Genomic DNA, 10791 nt, shown 5'->3' on the forward strand with positions numbered 1-10791 from the left:
CAGCCAACTTAATCAAATTGTGATAAGGCCTTCACTGATAAATAGCATTTCAGTTTAGTAGATGTCTCTCTTCCTATTAAGGTGGTATTAAATCAGCTGAAGGCAGTGGCCAGTATGCTGCCCTGTCTTTACAGCATGAAAGACATTTTCCATTTCTTTTCATATTCTAATGCTGCTTTATATATATTGACATAGCATATATAACTGTATCTTATCAGTGCAAACACCAGACTGGTTTAAAAACAAGATGGATCATTAAGAAAAACTAGAAAAGACTTGATTTGACTTGTCAAATGTCTTCAGCATTTTTAAATGAATGTAGCCACCTCTCAGTAGATGGTTGGTAGTGATAGATTTGTGTGATTTTTCTCAGGATCACGGTAAACTTTTTCACTAAACACCTGTAAAAATAATCTCACCTCAAGGTCAATCTGATAGTGTTCTGGGGCTTTTGATCATATGACATGATCTTCCTCAGCAGATGGACTTTCCCAGTTGTCATGGAATTGGAGATGTTAAAAAGTTCCATTTTTCTTTTAAAGATAACCTCTGGTCTTTTTCAGTGGGGTTCAACTTCTTGGACTTTTTTTGACATATTTTAACAAACCTTGCAGAAAGTGAATTGTAAGTCGTATCCCCTGTAACCCAAACAAAACAGAACATTTTATTTCAATCCTTCTGTCTGTGTCTAATGCTGCTTTCCAGACAATGTTGGAGGTCAGAATTTCCCATCTGAAATTTCCAACTTCCGAGTTCCAGGTGCACATCGCCAAACGTAAACAAAAAACATGGCTGACCGTGACAAACTGATATTTCTGTGGTAAGTGTACACACAATTAAACTCTCAGCAGCGCAGCCTCCTTGCATATATAAACGTAACAGAGGAGGAAAAATGACGCCTGAGGTAGCGCATGCCATTATGCATATGAATTTATGGCACTTTTATACTCAACGTATCTAAACATTCCATTCACTATCCTAATACAAATACTCTAGTCTACAGATACAGCCTACCCCTTCCCCTATTGAGTGAAATGTACAAGAGAAGAAATAAATTACGTGACATTGAAAACAAAATCAATGTAGGCTACAATGAAAGACATTAGGGCTAAGTTTTAACCAAAGACAGACATAAACAGTTTAAGACTTAAATAACTGAAAGAAAACTGTAGCATATGAAAAATAGCCTACTACAGTGTACTCTCACATGTTTCAGATAACATTTACTAATTTAAACAAACAGTATTCATTTCAGCATGAGAATTCCATTAATTTAATACACCACTTGAAACTCATTCCACTTTTCAGAAATGCAATACTTGCCCAATTTGTAATGCTACAGACAACAATCCTCAAGACCGCCACTGAATGGGAGACACTTTTCCATATGAATGAGCTGACATTTTTCAGGTATCTTTGGATCACCCTCAGTTTGATTACATCACAGATGTACAACAGCAGGGTCTCAATCAGAACCACCAGGGCGCAGGTCCTCCACAGATTCCTATCAAGCAAAAGGTTGCACTCTTCCTGTGGTATATGGCCACCCAAAATGGCTTTCGAGAAATATCTGTCAAGTTCAATGTGTCACAATCATCAGCACACAGGTGTATTGTGGAAGTGCTTACAACCTTTTGCACCATGGCCCCATCTTTCATTAGTTGGTTTACCTTTTTCATCACTACTCCAAAGCCCGACAATGGTTCTCTCACCATGCAGGACCAACTGTATAACTCAAGAATAAGCCGTGGTTGAGCAGGCATTCGGGAGACTAAAATGTAAATGGAGGAGGGTGAGCGATCTCCTGAACACTAGACTTGATGTGGTTATCATGCTCATTGTGTCTGCATGTATGCTACATAATATGTGCACGGGACCCATAGACATCTGTGAAGAGCATCCAGGTGGTTGTTCATGCCAGGAAGATGAGAACTGCTAATAACATTTAAGCTGGAAATGGAAGACAAACAAAATGTGATTGAAACTCTGCGGAGGTTCATACTATGTCCTCTACCATGTGCCATTGGTAATGCACATAGCTGACTGTCTTTGTATAGTTGAAAACACAAATGTCTTTTGTTATTGTTTTGCAGTTGTGATTGTACATTCAGGTTTTTCAGGAGAAATGCCATTTATTTGACATTTGTGATATTAGCAGGTGATTCTAAAGTAGCCAATGCATTGTGAACCTGACAATGACATTGAAAGAAAACTGCAACAAAGTTCATGAACATGAAAACCTTTGATTTTATTAATGCATTTCAAGTTACATCACATTATGTCTCAAGTGGGACATGTTCATTTGCCTTGAAAAAAGTCCATAAAGATCACCACGTTCTCTGTCTATGTGTGCCCCCTGTGCTTCACTGTGCTGAAGCACAGGGGGCAGCCCGTCCGTGCTGGACGGGCTGGGTTTAAGTATCTATCTGGCCAAAATGGTCACACAGCTTATTGGCCATATCCCTCCACATTTGTTTCTTGGATCCTTTGCGTGTTTCATTATATATGGATATGCAATTCTATTAAGTCATTATCTGCCATGTTTCTACTATGCTGAAAATAATAGACTGTCCTGTAAATCATTGCCAAAATAACCTGGAAGAAAATGTTGCGGCCCAACAGTGAGAGCTTCATCAAGGAAGTAGGTCCTGGGGTCCCATGCTGCTTGGTATAGGGGAGTAGTCAGGGGTCGAGATCTTCCCTCATCCAAAAAGAGATTCATTTCCTCATCTAAATACACTGTGAGATTGAATGGAACCCATTTAGTGTACATCAAATAAAAGTTATTTTAACTGATAATGCGAATAGGTAAAGACACAATAAACAATAAATAAATAAATATAACATTTACGTGATTAAAACACTGGCTATCATTACTGATATTCATAATCGATTTCTTTCTTTTTTATTTCATTTTTGGTGATGACATAAGGTTAGGATAGAACTTTGCTGTGTTAGACTATAGTAATAACATGAACATGATCTGCCCCATGATTTGCAGAACGACATTTGCCTTATAAATACAGTAATAAGGATAGTTTTTATCTTTTATGGGGGTAGTAGTAGGAGTTCCTCACGAATGAGATGGAATGAAATGAAAATATAGTGAAATTAGTTATCTATGTTGCCCTCATCAACGTATCAAACATGTGACTGCAGATTTGCAATCTTGTTGACAATCCTTGTTCATTTCAGAGATATGACAATTTTTGCTCTGCATGCAGCCTGCTTTGCATGGGTCTACAGCACTGACAGCACATATTTCTAGTTTGTGCAAATGTATTGGGCTTCTGCCACAGGAACTCTGCCCTTGGTGTTAATTAAAAAGATAGCCGTTTTAATGACAACGACCGACATTACTTGTTAACTGTGCTCACGTCTAGCTACATTGGTAGGTTATCTGCAAAAGTCAGTAAATATTAGATTTCTAATGTTTTAACATTTTTTGGTATTTTTGATTTTTATCTTTTGTGCAGAGAAGATGACTTTCAGAGATTGTTTACCAGCTACCTAACATTGCAGACATATTTTGACGTCAATTTACATGCAGAACGGGTTTTACTATATGATTGTATGTATTGTTTGAATTAAATACAGGCAAGTATACTTTAAATCGCCTTTTAGTTGATGGTTTACCATTTACGACGTGCGCTTCCATGGTGCTGCCATTGTTGTGTGACGTCAGACAGCTGCTTCTTCATGAAGTCGGGGTAGATGGATTTTTGGAGTTCACAATTAGGAACTCCGACTTTGAGTGGCGTTCCATTGTACTTTTTCTAGTAGGAGGTCGGAAATTTTCGAGTTGTCTGGAATGCAGCATAACGCCACACACTTCACTGTAATTGACGATGAATAGGGCTATACTGTTGACACTGTGATGTGAGTGAGCTGTGGGACTCACTGAATTGAATACAGGTGTGATTGTTTGCAGGCAGCTTTTTGGGGCCGCCGGTGACGAAGACAGCTAGAGTTTAGTTAGTTTGTTTCAGTATTTGGTCCCTGTGACGCCTGGCCGAGTCCTGTCTACGGCATCCAATGAAGCCGCTTCCCCGGGAGTTGGACGTCCTCCCAAGCTCAGACCCGGGGGAGGGTCTCACCGTGGGGAGGGAAGGCAGGTGGGGAGATCTTTTCACTTTAAGTGGGTGGTTGTTGTAGATTGCAGTGCCTGTTCAGTGTTACTCTGACAGATGAGTTGCAGTGCCTCTTTGGAGGATGATGGCGTGCCATGTGTGCTGAGTGGTGAGCCTTAAGTTTGGAATTTAGTGTAATGTGTTGTGGTTTTCACAACTTGATGGAAGCCTTGTAATGTCCTAGCGTCATTCTTTGTATCCTTCTTCCTTTTTTATGAATTATCTAGAGTTGTTATCCATTTAATAAAGATTGCTCCTTTGTATTGTGCACTACTGTGTTACTAGTGTTTTCCTGCTAGATAAGACTCAAACCCACATTTATTATACTATATATATATATAGTATAATAGTACTATATATATATATATATATATATATCAATACAGATGACTAAAATGGCAAGTGTGAGCCATGCCTGCCATTGTGTCCTCATCAGTCACCTCTCTCATCTCTGGAGCTGCACATGGAAACTCTTTATACAGACCTACCGCTGTAGTCTATTCAATGAGGAATGAGTCCATTACATGTGGTGTAATCCATCTCACAAAGAGACTACACAGGACACATTTGCTCTCCATCCTGGAACCATTGCGGGTGCCATGTGATAGACCAGAAGGAGGGTTAATTCCTCTGGAGAAAGGTTATAATGTTCTGAGGAATGTTTTCGATCTAAATGAAGAACCTTCAGGTCAGATTGGGAGGTGTTATGCATGTGCATGTTAGTGGGGATCATTTTTATTCCTAAATCAGGAGTGATCATATTTGGTGGTTGATGGTGAACAGCCACTGCTATGTATAATTTGAAAGCCAGCTTATGAATTATGTATTATATGGCAATGGGTGCACTTTGTGGAGCAATGTAGAATAATTGCAGTAACCTCCCAGCGTCCTTCACCCTCCTGTGAGAGTCCAGAGTCTTCAGATTAGAGGACGCAGAACTCCACCTCTACGTCACATCAGAGAAACAAATGACTGGGATCAATGATTTGAATGAAATCCAATGTGAGTGAATGTTCTCCTGTGTGTGCTTGGTTATAATTAGAGTGCAGTTCTTCTGCAGAGGCGTGTTATCAGGGCTGCATTCAGATGTGTTTCATGCCCTCCCCAGGAGCCCATTTGCACTTACAGAGGTGAAGGAACCCCAGCTGAAGGATTGATAGGATAATGGAGCTCTAACTCTCACTTGGTCAGTCTCAGCAGGGTTCTGAAGAGTCCATTTTAAATTGCTGCATAGAGCCCATTAATGGGGCAGCTTACCACTCTTGATGGCTTTATGTGGATCTGAACTGGCCTCCAGGCCTGTTTTGGATGACTACTAGTCAGCTTATTTCTTCCAGATCCCAGCGCTGACCAGTCACTGGAACAATCTTTGCCTTTGATACTGGTGTAGTTTTATGGTTTGGTAAAGAGCATACAAATGTCCAAATGTTGTCATTGTGTTTTGTTTTTGTAGCTCGTGTATCTGTTCTGATAAAACTGTACTTACCAAAGTAGCTGCTGAGATCTCTGAACATTGCGACTTTGCTAAAATAGCTCCAATGGGGAAACAAACATGAGCAGTCAGACGATCAGACACTTGTAAACAAGCTGACAGGCTTAATGAAGTGTAGTAAACTGTAGTTTTCCTTTAAAGCTGATCAGCAATGTTGATGATATTCTGTAGTTCTGATGATACTCTGGGTTGTTTTGGGTGTATGTCTGGATATGTATTTAGTTTGTGTTTGTGTCTGGTTATAAAACATATCTGGATGTAACTCCAGTTTTAAGGGTGCCAGTGTAGCAGTTTTACTGCTGGATAATCCCCCTGAAGCTCATTATGTGTGCACTGACAAACACAATACATTTAAAGAATAGAATTTCACTCACAAAGAAAATAAATAAAACAGCTATACCACCCCTTGAATGACCTACACTACAGCAATGCAGTCTAATACGAAAACTACAACCTGCTCTCACAAATTACAGCTTTGGTTAAATGATTTAAAAAGTCAACAGTGACATGAAGCACAAATCACAAGAACATGACCCTTCCTGGACTGAAACGAATGTGACAAAAATGTATTTGGCATATAAGTAGTGTATAGAAATGTAATTTCTTTGAGACAGGGATGTCAGTGTGAAATAACTTCTGTTTAGTGCCTTTATTGGTAGCCCACTCTTGTAAAAATTATTTTTGTCTACAGTATAACTTAATTTAACCAGGAAAGGCCATCACTAGCCAGGTTTCCATCCAAATGTAGCACACACTTTAACCAAATTTCCAGAAAATGGTCCAAATAAAACATGACTTGCTGCTTGTTTCCATCCACTGCTGCTATGTGAATATGAGTTCATTGGTTGATGGAGATAAATAGTTGGTGGAGCTAATTCTGCAGTTGCTCATTAAAAGAGGTCCAGTCAAAGCTCAAATGATGGAAAACCATGTGGAAAACAAGATGGAAACACGACGTTTCTGTTAGTTTCATGTGTTAATGTGAGGAAGGTTACAGTCTCCTTATTGCTCCATACAGATCTGATGTTTTCAGCTCTTCATGTACGTCAGCATTTATTCACTCTGTTTCTGGTATTATCCACAAACAGCTTTTACACATCAGACAACAGGAACGACTTTAAACATGTTCAGACTTTTTTTTAGTATTTCTAGTGTTTCCACTATGTTTTTTTTTTTATATGCACAAATTGAAAATGTGCATAAAAACAGGTGGATAGAGACACACTTATTGAGATTAAGAATCTTTTTTACTGGAGTGTCCAGTACAACGTCAGATAATGATATATATCACTCAATGAAGGCTTCTATTCACTATAATAAGGGATAGTACCCCATAAAACAAAAAAAGGAAACAGAGTTTTTACTTATTTTATTGAAAACAGCACTGAAAACCATAACAACGATATAAAACATAACATAGAAAGTTGTAGACATTTGTTTGGGTTGTGCTAGAAGTGGTTTGAAGATTCTAGCTTCATGTGTTGTCGTATGAATTGTGCCCATTTTTTTTGGCAATGTCCATGGGCGTTGTTGGCCAGTATGTGGCTTGGTGGTAGAGTGGGTCGTCCACCAATCGGAAGGCGGCAGTTCGATCCTGGCTTCTCCCAGCCCACATGTCGAAATGTCCTTGGGCAAGACACTGAACCTCAAATCGGTTCCAAGGGTTGTACCTTCGATATGTGTGAATGATTAGTTAATTTCTTTGTACTTTGTTGGAACCTGCCATCAGTGTGTGAACGTGTCCGAAGGAAGCATAGCGCTAAGCAGAAGCCCACGGTTCACCACCAACTTGTTCACATTTCTAACAAGTTCTCCCCACTCAGTGACTGAGAAACGAGAAACGCTGAGAAAGCAACTGATTACTGAGCTCATAATACATTATTACCCCCCAGAATGCAGGGTTACTTGTGGTTCCTAGAGTGTCCAAAAGTAGTATGGGAGCCAGAGCCTTCAGTTATCAAGCTCCTCTCCTGTGGAATCAGGTTCCAGTTTGGGTTCGGGAGGCAGACACCATCTCCACATTTAAGAGAAGGCTTAAGACTTTCCTTTTTGATAAAGCTTATAGTTAAGGCTGGCTTGGGTGAGCCCTGAACCATCCCTTATGCTGATATAGGCCTAGACTGCTGGGAGACTTCCCACAATGGACCTCTTTCCTCCTCTCCCTCTGTAATCATTTTTATCACATTACTGCCTGTTACTAACTCGACATCTTCTCTCTCCCGTAGTTCTGTGCTTTCTCGTTTCTCTCCTCTCTCCTTCTGTCGCTTTCAGCAGATATTTCTGCCTCCAGAGCTGCAGAGACTGGATCTGTGGTTGTGGGCCACCTGCTGCCCCTGTGTTCCTGCTCGACAACTGTTACTACAGTAGTAGTATTTTTTCAATGACTATCACTCTGATTATTATTACTTTATTAATATTATTACCACTACCGTTACATTATTACTATTTTAAAATTCTAAGTGGAATTTGCATTGTGCTCCACCCCCTCTCAAAACTTATCTCTAAACTCTCTCTCTCTCTCTAAATCTCTCTCTCTCTCTCTCTCTCTCTCTAGACCGCTCTCTTTGTGTCTCAAAACCCAACACGGCAGATGGCCGCCCACCATTGAGTCTGGTTCTGTCCAAGGTTTCTGCCTCTTAAAGGAAGTTTTTCCTTGCCACTGTCGCCAAATGCTTGCTCATGGTGGGATTTGTTGCGTCTCTGTAATAGTATAAAGAGTAGGGTCTAGACCTGCTCTATAAGAAAAGTGCAATGAGATATCTTCTGTTATGAATTGGCACTATATAAATAAATGAATAAAAATTTAACTGAAATTGAGTATTTTTTTGTTTCTTGGAAAAGGCTTGATGGCCATATAGCATTTCAACACCACAGTGTTTCCCATACATGACAGACCATATGCCACTGCTGTGTTTTAAGTAACTAAGCAGACATGTTTCCTTAAACACTGCAGTAATTAAACTTGGGCCATGGACTCAGATGCTCTAACTGCTGCAGCAAAGCACTGTGGGGAAAAAAGCATTTGCCCTTCAGGATACTGGAGTAAAGGAAAAGCATTTTGCTTTCTTTGTGTCCTCTTATATTGCCATCTCACTCACTATTTCTGCATTTCTTTTAGGTTCTCTTCATTCTTCCTCCTGTCTCATCTACTCTCCAAGTAAATACAGAAAAGAAAAGAATCTGGCTTCTCAGAGATTACATCAAGTTATTACAAGGCTGCCTCCACACAGGTGAGCTGCAAGTTTCTCAATTAATCTATGTTTATAAGTCCATAAACAAAACTTTGGAGTAGTAACGTTATTGCAGTGTTGAATAGTTTTTATTGCAGTGCACAATCACTGGAATAACTAACAGTCTACAGCCATGCTAGCAGCTCTGTGAGGCTGTACTTAGGCACAGACATGCATTAGGATTCATTTCCTGGGCACCATGAATGTCTCTTCAAACTTCCATCACAGTCCAGCCAATAGATGTTGAGATGTTTCAGTCTGGACCAAAGTGGTGGACCGGCAGACTGACAGACCGACATTCAAGTATTAGAATGCCACCTCGCTCTTCAGGAATCTCTGTCCTCGTTATTGTCTTCAATGGGACGTTTATTTTCATGTCATTTGTGGAAATCATGAATACATTAGAAGTCATTTCTATGAAACTTCAACCAATGATCAAAGTTCATTAGAACATAAGTACTTTATGAGATCCAATTAAAAAATGTGGACTGAGAGAAGACAAGGTTTCTGTATATTGTTTCTGGTTTTCCTGCACCTTTCTGCAGCTGAAGGAATCCATGTGGCATCCATTAGTCATGTCACAAGCTGACAGCTGATAACAAAGGATATGTGGAGTGGGGAGAGTTGAGACAGAAACCACAGAGGTAGAGAAAAAAGCTGATATGATTGTTAATTTCAGAAAAGTGTAATTTGAGAATGAGGCAAATAACTCTCATACACTCACTCTTAGAAATCTTCCCCTCATCAAATTGCATCAGGGTTTGCTGAGCTCTAAAAAGAAATTGGTTTTCTGCCTTGGGAGTGATAGTGTCACTGCTGGGGCTCATCCTGCTTGATCACATGATGAAGCTGAAATTGAAAGGTTTTTGAGGTTCGTTTTGGTCAACAGGTATTCAGACAATCATCTTTTCCCGTCGGCCAATGAAATGTGGTGACAGTAAGTAGGCCAACTTCAAATGATGCAAGTGCAGAACATCATGATGGTTTTAGCAGAACCGGAGAAAATGATTTCACAATACAGAAGAGAAAATACACAAATCATGTTTTGTTTGCACTGCTACTTTTATAACTATGGTAGGTCTACATTTAAATAACCTCACAGATTATGTTTGTAAATATGCTACAGGAAATATGGCATGAGTTATGAGTTATGCAAAAAAAAACAGTCAATAAATTATAAATCAATTTAAACATCAAAGCATAGCAGAGAGAAAATAATCAAATACACCAACATAGAGCAGCAAAAACATGCATAACACCCAACAGCATAGGCCTATTTAGCCCTATCTCTTAACAACTGTGTTTTATACAACTAATTGGAACACAAGTATATTTTAATAGAAATGTATTTATGTCCAGATTACATTTTTTGCAACATAATAAGGAAAAATTTGTAATGAAAGTATCTGCGAAGATGTAAAATGTTCATACTGAACATATGTGTGAAACCTTGTCAACGTATGTCATTTGTTTTCTTACATTATCCAATTATGGCAGCTACAGTGTAAGTTTTCATGGTTATGTTTTGGTAACTCAGAGCAGTTAGGGAAAGCTGGGGGTCTAGGTTAAAAACTTTGACGCATCCTGTCTTCAAGTAAGCGCTGACTTTTTTAAAGGGGGCCTATTATGCTCATTTCCAGCTCTACATTTTTATTCTGGGATTCCACTAGAATAGCTTTGCATGATTCACGGTTAAAAAAAAATCGTATTTATCTTATACTGGCCCTTTATGCAGACCCTTAGTTCAGTCTGAAACAAGCCGTTTTAGCTCCTGTTTTTGTCTCTTTAAGGCCCCCCTTCCTAAAATCCATCTTTCTTCTGTTTGGGAATTTCCTGGAAGCCTGGCCAGTGCTTGTAAGTCGGTGTAACCAGTTGTCTTTATACACCCAGTGCTGTGAGCCCACACACCGCCTCATTGTTTTGCTGGTGTGCTTGACGG

Source organism: Siniperca chuatsi, linkage group LG1 (genome assembly GCF_020085105.1).
Source record: "Siniperca chuatsi isolate FFG_IHB_CAS linkage group LG1, ASM2008510v1, whole genome shotgun sequence".
Taxonomy (NCBI): domain Eukaryota; kingdom Metazoa; phylum Chordata; class Actinopteri; order Centrarchiformes; family Sinipercidae; genus Siniperca; species Siniperca chuatsi.